The following is a 13,510-nucleotide window of genomic DNA, read 5'->3' on the forward strand; positions in this document are numbered from 1 at the left end:
GACCTTGTATTATTTTCTTATACTAATTTAAACATGCAGCCCCATATTAAAAATAGTATTATTTGATATAAGTACAGAATATGTGATAATTAAAAAGCTAATTTGGGCGTGTGTATGTGTTTGTGACCAACAGATTGTTGATGAACAGAAAAGAGCACATTTGTGTGCATTTGTGACCACAAACATCACTACAGGAGAAGAAATGATGTTCGACTGCAGAGATCCTGACTGCCCATGGAGATAGGTACATTTCTATTTCAATATTTTTAGCTCATATTTCTGAGTTATTTCATGAATTGTTATTTATTTGTAGTAGATCAAATTTACTTTGAGTTTTAATGTAAAATAATGGAATTACCTTGGCAAACCTGTTACAAACAATGTTAAATCAGTTTGGTTTGGGATCAGTACGATTTTTAAATGTCTTTAAAAGAATATTCTGCTCACCAAGGCTGCATTTATTTAATAATAAAAAATACAGTGAAAACTATAAAATAGTGAAATAGTATCACAGTTTAAAGTAACAGTTCTCTCTCTCTCTCTCTCTCTCTCTCTCTCTCTCTGTCTCTCTCTCTCTCTCTCTCTCTCTCTATATATATATATATATATATATATATATATATATATATATATATATATATATAGACACTGTTATGCTGATGATACTCAGCTCTATATCTCTTCGGAGCCCGGTGAAACACACCAATTTGAAAAACTAATGGATTGCATAGTCGATATAAAAAACTAGATGACGAGTAATTTTTTACTGCTAAATTCTGAAAAAACAGAGGTGTTAATTATAGGACCTAAAAACTCTGCTTGTAATAACCTAGAACACTGTCTAAGACTTGATGGTTGCTCTGTCAATTCTTCGTCATCAGTTAGGAACCTAGGTGTGCTATTTGATCGCAATCTTTCCTTAGAAAGCCACGTTTCTAGCATTTGTAAAACTGCATTTTTCAATCTCAAAAATATATCTAAATTATGGCCTATGCTCTCAATGTCAAATGCAGAAATGTTAATCCATGCATTTATGACCTCAAGGTTAGATTATTGTAATGCTTTATTGGGTGGTTGTTCTGCACGCTTAGTAAACAAACTACAGCTAGTCCAAAATGCAGCAGCAAGAGTTCTTACTAGAACCAGGAAGTATGACCATATTAGCCCGGTCCTGTCAACACGGCACTGGCTCCCTATCAAGCATCGTATAGATTTTAAAATATTGCTTATTACTTATAAAGCCCTGAATGGTTTAGCATCTCAGTATTTGAATGAGCTCCTTTTACATTATAATCCTCTACGTCCGCTACGTTCTCAAAGCTCAGGCAATTTGATAATACATAGAATATCAAAATCAACTGCGGGCGGCAGATCCTTTTCCTATTTGGCGCCTAAACTCTGGAATAACCTACCTAACATTGTTCGGGAGGCAGACACACTCTTGCAGTTTAAATCTAGATTAAAGACCCATCTCTTTAACCTGGCATACACATAACATACTAATATGCTTTTGTTATCCAAATCCGTTAAAGGATTTTTAGGCTGCATTAATTAGGTAAACCGGAACCGGAAACACTTCCCATAACACCCTATGTACTTGCTACATCATTAGAAGAATGGCATCTATGCTAATATTTGTCTTTTTCTCTCTTGTTCCGAGGTCACCGTGGCCACCAGATCAAGTCTGTGTCCAGATCAGAGGGTCACTGCAGTCACCCGGATCCAGTACGTATCCAGACCAGATGCTGGATCAGCACCTAGAAAGGACCTCTACATCCCTGAAAGACAGCGGAGACCAGGACAACTAGAGCCCCAGATACAGATCCCCTGTAAAGACCTTGTCTCAGAGGAGCACCAGGACAAGACCACAGGAAACAGATGATTCTTCTGCACAATCTGACTTTGCTGCAGCCTGGAATTGAACTACTGTTTTTTTTCTCCATTCTGTCACCGATGGAGTTTAGGTTCCTTGCCGCTGTCGCCTCTGGCTTGCTTAGTTGGGGACACTTCATATACAGCGATATCGTTGACTTGATTGCAAATAAATGCACAGACACTATTTAACTGAACAGAGATGACAACTGAATCCAATGATGAACTGCCTTTAACTATTAATTTTGCATTATTGACACTGTTTTCCTAATGAATGTTGTTCAGTTGCTTTGACGCAATGTATGTTGTTTAAAGCGCTATATAAATAAAGGTGACTTTGACTTTGACTTTGATAGATATCTCTATATAGGCCTATTCAGTTTATTTTAAATAAATGCTGTAATTTTGAACTTTATTTTCATTAAATAATCCTAAAAATGTACTATATATCACAGTTTCCACAAAACTATGAAGCAGGAAAAAATGCTTTCAACATTGATAATATAAGAATCATTATTAATGATTGAGAACCAATAATAATTGATAATAAAAGAACATCAATTCATCTAATTAAAATGATTTCTGAAGATCATTTGACACTGAAAAGTGGAGTAATCATACTGAAAATACAGCTGCGCATCACAGAAATAAATTACAGTTTAAAGAACATTAGATAAGAAAACAGTTATTTCAAATTGTAATAATATTTCAAAATTTTAAATTCATTTTACAACATTTCTGATCAGGTAAATGCAGCCTTGATTAGTAGAAAAGACTTCTTTTAAAAACATTAAACCAATCTTCATGACCCAAACTTGCTGTTTAGGTGTGTTGATCCTGTTAGAGGTGTGAATGTTTGTGGGGGAGAGAGAGCATGAACAGGGCAGATAGCACTACAACACAATAGGGATTATTGATCAAATGGAAGCTTTGTATATGTGAGGAAAAAACAATCCGCATTGGTATGGTCTTTACAATATTTCATAAAATAGTACCGCTTTTCCATAAGATGTCATTGGTTAACACTAGTAAACATGAAAATCACTTTTAAAGTGTTTATTAATGTTAGTAAACATTACTTTCATCATTAACAAATAGAATGTTTGATTTTAATAATGTATTAATAAATATTATTTAATGGAGCTGAGCTTACATTAACAAAAAATAAACAGTTGAATTATTTTTACTAATGTTAACAAAGCTTAAATATTTAAACAAATGTATTGCTCATTGTTAGTTAATGTGTCCTGTCCATCGCTCAGTGTTTTTAAAAAGTGTTTTTAAATCAAACTTAAAGACTCATTTTTACTCCCTTGCATTTGCGTGATGCTGTTTACGGTTCTTTTCAGGCACGTGCACACATAGACATGAAAGGGGGCTTGAGCACCTGCCCTTTTTATTCCTGGAGAGAAAGTGCCCTTTTTTCTGGGATGCTTTTTTTTATTTTTGAAAAATAATATATATTTCTGTTTGCACACAGCTTCCCTGTCAAACAAATATATTTATTGAAATATAATATCTAAATATCAGGTCAGGATTTCTGAAGCGCTCCCTCTCCCTCTCCCCCGATTGTTAAACCCGATTGTATTGCTTCCGCTAAAGAAAATAGTCCGCTCCGTCTCTACGGTTAGAATCCATAGCAGTCCATAGCAACGCTTTGTTTTTCATGGCAACGGTCTGTTATACTCCGCACAGCGGTCTGTTGGTTATAACAGACTGCATTCTACATTGGAATTCAACCAAGCCATGTAATAAAATAAGTTAATAAAATAAGCATATATCACCACCAGGTGATATGCTTTAGTTATTTTGTTTATCCTATTTCCCTGTCAATTAGATGCAAATGTGCGCATTTTAAATAGTTGACGCCTAATTTGCATACAGAATGTCCCCAGTTATTGACTTACATCAAGAGTCTTTCCCCCTGAAATTTAGAAATCTAAATGGGTGAATTTAGAAGAAATCTACAGATGCAAACAGATGGAGGATACACTCTAAAAAATATAGTAAATCTGAGTAACTGCATCTGGTACATTAATAAATAAAACTGAGTAGAAATAAGTTAACATTAAACTTTAAAAATAACAATATTTATAAATTAACTATTTAAGTAATTTAACTTTTTTTATTTCGTCGAAACCTTTATAAAATAGTATTCCATACCACCACAAATACATACATGAGATTGGCTTTTATTGAATTTTTACTCAATTATTTTGGTAAGTTTAATTTTAAAGTGTTATGTATTCTGATAACACCAAAATAATTAAAACGATGTAGTGCCTTGTGCAAAAATAAACAAATTATTAGTAAAACACGCCCCTCTGTTTGATGCAGTTATTTAGGTTATTCTAAATATGAAGAGTTCAGATGAAAAATCCTCTAAGTGCCATCTGAAATTTCCTTAAATAATGATCATTTTAATCAAACTTGTATGTTTATGTTCACTTATTTCACATTACTGGCAATGAAAATTACCTATTAATTGTCATTTAAGTTAAATTACTGAACTTAAATACGAGCTTGAAAAAAAAAGCTCATAAGAAAATTTCAGATGGCACTTAGAGGCTTTTGCATCTGAACTCATCATATATACTTGAAACTAGTAGCATAGAAAATGTTTTCAAAACATGCACATTGTGGAATGGTTTCCTTTGCTGCTCTATAAACCTAGTGAATACTGAGGAGACCATGGTTTCTGTGAACTGATTATTTTGTAGACATCTTTTGAAAATGAAACAATTGCGTGAGTTTGAGGAAGATAAAATTAATTAACTTTTTAAATTATTTTTTTTAAAAGGAAGTCAGAGTTGCGTTAATATATATATATATATAGCCTATACTTTTTTGTTTAAAAAAAAAAAAAAAAAAACTAATTATGAGAAGTGCCCTTTATTTCACTTGAGCCCCTGCCCCTCAAAATGTCTGTGCACGTCCCTGGTTCTTTTGATGTATGTTTTTAATTTTTTTAAATGTGTATACATATTTTTTATTATAATTTTTGATCTCTGTTGCTTTTAAAGTAACCTTTTCTTGTAAAGCACTTTGGATCAATGATGGTTGTGTTAATGTTGTGCTCTATAAATAGAAATTGACTTGACTTTGACCTGAAAAAAACACTTTATTTTAAGGGACTAATGCATTGGTAATCCAGAATAATGCATTAGTTAATCAATAATTATTGGCTTATTCTGGTCAGTAAACTTGAATATCACCTAGTAAGTGCCACTCAATAATTGTGAAAAAGTTAATCATTAATTACTGGTTTGTTTATTCTTAACTAATACACAATTCTGGATCCTTAAACTGTTAGGTTAATCATTAATTACTAGTGTGTTATTACATGAATTACACCTTTTACTTTGGGTCTGGGTTTGACTATAAAAGGGGATACAAGTCAACAAGTTTAATGTATGCAATGATAACATTTTAGTCTGTAACAAATATGATTAAAATAATTAATTAAAGCATTAATTAAAATCAGTTTTACAAAAAAGAGCACTTGTTGAATTGTTCTGCATGTCACTATCAGCGTTCATAACAATATTATTATTAATTGTATTAATTCTGTACAGCTTAGTTAGGTGGCCATTAATAGACATTGTTATAAATGAATCTTCTATTTTATAGGTAGCAGGATGCTTGGTCCATTACATCCTGACAGATGGGCAACACCCTTATCAGACAACTACACCCTACACCAACGTTCCACTTGGTATGTCTCTAAATGTCAGAACGAGTAACTTCAGTCTTCAATGTGATGAAAGATAAAAAAAATATCTTAAGCACAATGCTGAGCAAATCAGTGGAAGAGCGTCCTACTATTGAGGAATGCCTTCAGGAAGTCAAAACTATGTGCAAAGACATATTGTAGAGTTTACAATAAGCAGTAAAATGATTGGATATAAATATTGGTGTGAATTTACAGGTTTCGATCACCAGTCTTATCAAATATCAACCACAAACAGCTACAGCAATGTCCATGTGGTTTCAGGAAATAGTGACACAAAGGATGATCTTTCTGAAATAAGGGCTGCCAACTCAGAAAAGACTTCAGCCTTCAGTCTTGGATACATCAGTACATCACTAGTGCCATTAAATTAAAACGGTATGTTCCATTCAACATTAAGAATACAGAAGATCTAAAGATCATTGTCTTTTCATGTTTTCAACTTTGTAAAGTATGTATTACTGACATTACATTTTCATTCATTCATATATTTATTCACTATATATATTTTTTATCTTTTCGTTTTGTTAAATAGCAAATCCCAGATGGCCCTGGTCAGAAACAGAGGGGAAAGTCATAGAACACTGTTTCAAGAACTACTTTGAGGAAATGAAGGCTCCTGGAAAAGTGGACTGTGAAAAATGCATAAATGGAAACAAGATTCTAAAGGATAATGGAAGAGACTGGCAAACAGTTAAATACTTTGTGCTCAACAGAATAATTCCGGTTAAGAGAAGTTTGGGTCAACAGTACTGAGCCCATAAACCCTGCACTGTAAAACCCGACAAGTTTACTTTACTCAAACCGTTTGAGTAAACCGATTGCCTTGACTGTAATACCCGACAAGTAAACTTAACTCAAATGGTTTGAGTAAACAGATATCCTTAAGTTATGTTAACTCAAACCATTTGAGGAAACCGATTGCCTTAAACCGTTTAAGTTGAAAAAAACTAACAGTTATGAGTACTCTGAACTTAATTCAGTTGAGTTCACTGAAAGAATATATACATTGCAATTAAGTGATTAAGTGATTAATTGAGTGATAATTGAGTTTAGTGATGAACAGCTGCTGTTAACAAACAGAATTACTGAAGAAAAGAGAGAAAGGAACAACAGCTGACTTCAGACACGGCCTCACTCAAACCTGACAAGTTATGTTAACTCGAACCGTTTGAGGAAACCGATTGCCTTAAACCGTTTAAGTAAAAAAAAAACTAACAGTTATGAGTACTCTGAACTTAATTCAGTTGAGTTCACTGAAAGAAGGTGTACATTGCAATTAAGTAATTAAGTGATTAACTAAGGGCTGATTGAGCATTAGTGATGAACAGCTGCTGTTACAGTTTTTCCCAATTGCTAAAACACTAAACCCTATTGTCTGAACCAAATGCTCAGTTGCCTGAACCCACTGATTGAATCAATCACTCTTTTGGCAAAACCATAAGCACTTTTCACCTGTTTAGACACAACTTGCCAACACATTTTCATTGTGATGCACCCGGGCTGTATAATGGTGAGCACAGGTGACAAAAGTCAAACACAAATAAAGCACAGATGTCACCATTTGAACACAACAACTCAAAATTGATCACACTTGTGGCTAATGATGTGAGGGAACATATACAGTGAACCAGTTCAGAGAGCACTGGTTTATGAGGCCCTACAATGGATAGAAATCTGAGAGGAAGAGTTCGTGTGAGAGGAGGTCGAGGTGGTCGAGGTGGTCAGCGAAGACAAAGAACAGTAATATCTGATGAATTCAGAGCTACTGTGATTGACCATGTTCTTGTCCATGGTATGAGCATATAGGAGGCTGGACAAAGGGCACAACCAAACATCAGTAGATTCACAGTGTTCACCATAATCCGAAGATTTAGAGAACAGGTAATTACCTTTTTTTGACATTATAGAACAGTATGTAAATGTTGACAGCAATTACTGTATGACTTACTATATATTGTACCACTGTACACTGTAAGTAAATATGTTTCAGTACATCACTGTACTGTAATATTGTAATGGAGGGTTGGTATAACTGTTTGTAGGCCTATTCCATGTACATTTTTTGTAACTCCATGTTCTCTTTTTGTAGAATTGAAAGACTGTCACATGGGGGTGGGAGGACAGGTGTGTTCTCCCCACACCAAGAGACCCTAATTGTTGATATGGTCCGTGATAACAATGCCATTAAACTGAGTGAAATTCAGCAGAAGATCATTGAGGAACATGTAAATTTTGAGGGTATCAACAGTGTCAGCCTCTCTGCTGTTGATCGTGTCCTCAATCGCAGCAGACTGCGCATGAAACAGCTATACAGAGTACCCTTTGCCAGGGGTTTTTTCCCCCGTTGCCTGGCCAGACAAAATGTGGCCTGTGATGTGGATGAAGTGCTGTGGCCTGACCCGGTACGGAGACATGATGCTGTGGCTGAGTAATGCACTTATTTGTATATTTTTGTACTTTATTTTTACATGGGCTTACTGTACACAAGTGGCAAACGCATAAGATTTCTGTTTTGTCTTTTTGTACAAGTGCTAAATGCACAGGTTTTTTTTGTTTTGCAACATGCATTTAGCCTACAGTGAACAATAAACATTCATTTCTCCAGCTTCATGTCCTGAGCATTGTGTTTTCTATTTTTCTAAGTAGTGTTTAGTGACTGTTCAGTAGTGTCTTTAATTTTGATTGATTCAGGGCACGATTTGACAACATAGTTCAGTTTTGAGCACAGATTGAACTGTTTTGAGGTGAAAGTTTGGGTTTACAAGAAGAGTCTGAGGTTTTGTGAATGTAGCTTGAAAATTGGCTTTTGTGTTCACAGTTTAGAGAAAAGAAGAGCAGCTTTCAAGAAATGTGTCTTAACAATCGAGAAAAACTGTAACAAACAGAATCACTGAAGAAAAGAGAAACACAAGAACTACTACAACTGACTTCAGACACAGCCTTAGATGAAATCAGCTGAAATAAAATACATGAAATCTCTCAAGATCTGATTAATCAACCCCACAAACAGCATCACCATCTACACTTATTAATAACCAGACTGACTTTATTTCTGTCAGACGTCTACAGAAGATCTTATTGAGAATGAACTAAGGTTTAGTGTTGATTTGTTTCATTTGAAGTAACCATGTTAGAGATCAGTGTTTGCTTTAGTTGGGCTCTTGACCCTTGACTTCAGTCTTTGTGTTTTCTCTGGCTGTTATAACCGTGTGTTTCTAAAAAACACATTTGTTGTAATTCAAAAGCCCAGAAGAAATGCCATCAGGTGTTAACCTGTACCTAGGTGTAGGTTGTTATACTTTATATTGGCGATGGTAATCATCAATTATTGAACTCTACGGAGTCTGATGAAGTAAGTTTCATGTAATTTGATTGATTATAGTAAAAGTGATTCTAAGAGCCAGTGGTTCTGTAATAATCAGTTAATCTGACTTTTCAAATAGTGTGGTCTTCTATGGTGTCAAACAGTCACACACAGACATCAATAATCAGAATATGAACCTCAACAATGGTGACCATAAAAAAACATGCGGCAATACATGCTGGGTAATACTGTAGTAAAAAAAATTAACAATGGCTCCCAGCATGCTCTGCAGCATTTTTATGGTCACCATTGTTGAGGTTCATATTCTGATTATTGATGTCTGTGTTTGACTAATTGACATCGTAGAAGACCACACTATTTGAAAAGTCATTCAGATTAACTGATTATCACAGAACCACTTGCTCTTAGAATCACTTTTAATATAATCAATCAAATTACACGATACCTACTTCATCAGACTCCGTAGAGTTCAATAATTGATGATTACCATCACCAATATAAAGTATAACAACCTACACCTAGGTACAGGTTATCACCTGATGGCATTTCTTCTGGGCTTTTGAATTACAACAAATGTGTTTTAGAAACACACGGTTATAACAGCCAGAGAAAACACAAAGACATAAAATAAAGGATCAAGAGCCCAACTAAAGCAAACACTGATCTCTAACATGGTTACTTCAAATGAAACAATAAATCAACATCTAAACCTTAGTTCATTCTCAATAAGATCTTCTGTAGACGTCTGACAGAAATAAAGTCAGTCTGGTTATTAATAAGTGGAGCTGGTGATGCTGTTTGTGGGGTTGATTAATCAGATCTTGAGAGATTTCATGTATTTTATTTCAGCTGATTTCATCTAAGGCTGTGTCTGAAGTCAGTTGTAGTAGTTCTTGTGTTTCTCTTTTCTTCTGTGATTCTGTTTGATAACAGCAGCTGTTCAGCACTAATTCACAATTATCACTCAGTTAATCACTTAATTACTTGAATAGAAAGTTTTAAAACTTACATGGTTTAAATCAAGGCAATCTGTTTACTCAAACGGTTTGAGTTAAGTTTACTTGTCGGGTTTTACAGTGTGAGAGCTTGTGATGTGGAGTATCAGTGTTGAGTCATAACTGTGCTGCGACATTGACGGTCCATGTAAATGGAGCATCAGTGCGTTATAGCATTGAAATGATTGACTACAGCTGTTTTCAGCTGCTGTTTGGGCCTCTGTTTTGGAAAGACCTGTTATAACTTTGATGTAAGCCACTGTAATTTTGAACTATTTAAAAAATACATTTAAAATACACATATTTTATTATTTTCATTTTGATTTGTTGTTTTACTTTTCTTTATACTATCTATACTAATTTTAATATAATTATCTATATTATTATTTCCTACATAGTTTATCAAATGGAAAACCATTTTCGTCGACAGCAATGCAGCTGAAGCAAGTGAAAAACCAACAAGGAGTGTTTGTGGACTTTAAATAAAGTTTGACTTGATTTCATTCAAAATGCTGTTTTGTCTTTTCACAATATCCTTTTCAATGCAGAAAGTCTGCATATATATGTATGTATGTATTACCTCCAAAGATCCAAATGGTCATCTGTTTGCTTGCCTTTACATTTAACAATTTACATTTCACATGAATGTTTAGAATATTCTGACTTTTTCTGAATGTAATGGCAATATGGATTATAAAAATGGAGCCCTTAAATCAAGTGCTGCTCTGAAAAATGTTAGTGTGTTAAACGACTGAAGTGCCAATGCTTAAAAAGTATTTTATTGTAGCTGTCCATACAAAACCTGACACTAATACACATGTGGAGATCAAAACTAAAAAATATATATTGATTGTTGCATTGAAAATTTTCAGTTGGATCTACAAATGTGCAAATGTTAAAAGACATTCAGTTCATCAAATTTACTGGAGCCAGCTGAAGATTTTAATGCAGTAAATAAAAAAATAAAAACACTGGTCCCCTGTTAGATGGTGAAGTGTGACGCCTGATTGGCTGACCTTACATTTAACAATATTTCACATTCTCACGATCTCTGAATGCTTTGGCAAGGATGATAATACAATGTTACAATATATGTTGATTGTAACATTGATTTAGAAATTTAGCCAATTAAATATTTTCAAAGTCAACATGAAATTGGCAAGAAATGTCAAAGCAACCAAAGAGATGTCGCAGTTTACCATTTAACAGGGGACCTAAGTGTTTGATAAACATTAGCACTATTCCATCTATCTATCTATCTATCTATCTATCTATCTATCTATCTATCTATCTATCTATCTATCTATCTATCTACCTACCTATCTATCTATATATCTATCTATCTATCTATTAAAAAATTAAAAAATTGGCCTCCAAGATCAAAACGGTCCCCAGTTAGATGGTGAAGTATGACGTGATCTGTTTGGTTGCCTTTACATTTAACAAATTACATTTATTTATTCATTTATTCATTTATTCATTTATTTCTAAATATAATGGCTATGTTGATAATACCCTAAATGGAGCCTCTGAAAAATGTCAGTCTTAAACAGCTAAAGTGGTTAAAAGGTATTTTACTGAACTCAATTGAAATTTTTCAATGCATCAAGTTAACATATAATATTGTTTCTTAAGTTAACATATAATGTTGTTTTTTAACTTAACATATAATGTTAACTATGTGTCTGTGATGTAAAGAAGAAGTGATTGAGCCTAACAGCCATCACACGTCACCATCTAACTGGGGACCAAAGTCATATTTTCTAACAAATGCACTCTTTACTGTCAAAAGTATTGACATGCAATTGTTACCTTAAAGAGCTCTTTCTGCTCTTTTTAACCCATACATGTGTTTTGTTGGTGTAAATTAACATAAACTAATCATTATGCTTTACTGGAGAAATTAATGTAATTATTTTTCTCCTCGCCTTTTATTGTTTGATTAGCATTAATGCCAACACTTAACTCAAGCCACAAGACAAGATTTTTACAGATTAAAAAAAAAAGGAATCTCAATGACCAACTACTGGTCTAAACATTTTTGACTGGAAAAATCATCTTGTAATAAATATAATTTCAGTTCTACTTTCTGAGTATGAATTATCATATGCAGTAAAAACAACTACACTCAAGCTCTGTAAAAGGTTTTGTTCAACTGACTGGATTCTCTCCTGCATGATTTTATGTGAGTCTCTTTAGACATTGGAACCGTACATGAATTATGAGCTTCTAGAATTGGGATCCCAATTTGTCAGTCATCACCGATGTGACATTGAGAGTGACTGACTGAAAGTGAACTCCTTTTCACAAATTGAACATACAAATAAACACATAACAAATAACATAATAGTCGTATTAAGTAGAAACAATAAGTGCTCTCTATATATTCAAAGTGCAAATAGAGAAATTTTTCAAGCAAGATGCAGATCTATAGACAACTACAAAACCTGTTATAGTCTACATACTAATAACAGCCTAGATATGTTAAGAAGCCTAATTTGCACGCATCAGGGAGTCACTCTCAAAATGCGGGGTTATTAAAATCGCTTTTAAATACGCGGGCATGTTTCGATTTAATGATCGCGGGAACACTCGGCGGTGCTGAGGGTACATTATACATTACAAGACATTAATTTTGTCAGACACTCTACAACGAATCCTCCTTTGATGTTTCTTATGGGACAGTGAGGGTCATTTTTGTTTGTGCTGAACAAAAAAAATTCAAATAATAAAAACAATTCCACACAGGCTTAACTGTACATACTAAACGTACACGGCAACAGGTCTGTGCATGTAGTGTTGATTTCACTAGAGTAAAGCACACTGGTCCCCTGTTAGATGGTGAAGTGTGATGCCTGATTGGCTGACCTTACATTTAACAATATTTCACATTCTCACGATCTCTGAATGCTATGGCAAGGTTGACAATACAATGTTACAATATATGTTGATTGTAACATTGATTTAGAAATTTAGCCAATTGAATATTTTCAAAGTCAACATGAAATTGGCAAGAAATGTCAAAGCAACCAAAGAGATGTCGCAGTTTACCATTTAACAGGGGACCTAAGTGTTTGATAAACATTAGTACTATTCCATCTATCTATCTATCTATCTATCTATCTATCTATCTATCTATCTATCTATCTATCTATCTATCTATCTATCTATCTATCATTAAAAAAAATCAAAAATTGGCCTCCAAGATCAAAACGGTCCCCAGTTAGATGGTGAAGTATGACGTGATCTGTTTGGTTGCCTTTACATTTAATAAAATTACATTTATTTATTTATTTATTTCTGAATATAATGGCATTGTTGATAATACCCTAAAAAATGGAGCCTCTGAAAAATGTCAGTATTAAACAGCTAAAGTGGTTAAAAGGTATTTTACTGAACTCAATTGAAAATTTTCAATGCAGCAAGTTAACATATAATGTTGTTTCTTAAGTTAACATATAATGTTGTTTTTTAACTTAACATATAATGTTAACAATGTGTCTGTGATGTAAGAAGAGGTGATTGAGCCTAACAGGCGTCACACGTCACCATCTAATTGGGGACCAAAGTCATTTTATCTAAAAA

General features: G+C 33.8%; 2 long non-coding RNA genes across 4 annotated transcripts in view; both read left to right on the plus strand.

Moving 5' to 3' along the window:
• LOC132155123 (uncharacterized) overlaps positions 1-13,510 on the plus strand; it is a 771,383-nt gene that overhangs the window by 300,063 nt on the left and 457,810 nt on the right. The gene's annotated exons all lie outside the window — the stretch shown is intronic.
• On the plus strand, positions 119-10,279 carry LOC132154259 (uncharacterized). 3 transcript variants are annotated; one of them, XR_009437129.1, is made up of 5 exons: positions 119-244; positions 5,503-5,856; positions 5,923-5,980; positions 6,138-6,376; positions 10,016-10,279. It is a non-coding gene; the product is annotated as an uncharacterized LOC132154259 (long non-coding RNA). The 3 variants fall into 3 exon arrangements; XR_009437127.1 differs by having other exon boundaries at positions 5,503-5,980; XR_009437128.1 differs by having other exon boundaries at positions 5,923-6,376.

This window comes from Carassius carassius, chromosome 12 (assembly GCF_963082965.1).
Source record: "Carassius carassius chromosome 12, fCarCar2.1, whole genome shotgun sequence".
Taxonomy (NCBI): Eukaryota; Metazoa; Chordata; class Actinopteri; order Cypriniformes; family Cyprinidae; genus Carassius; species Carassius carassius.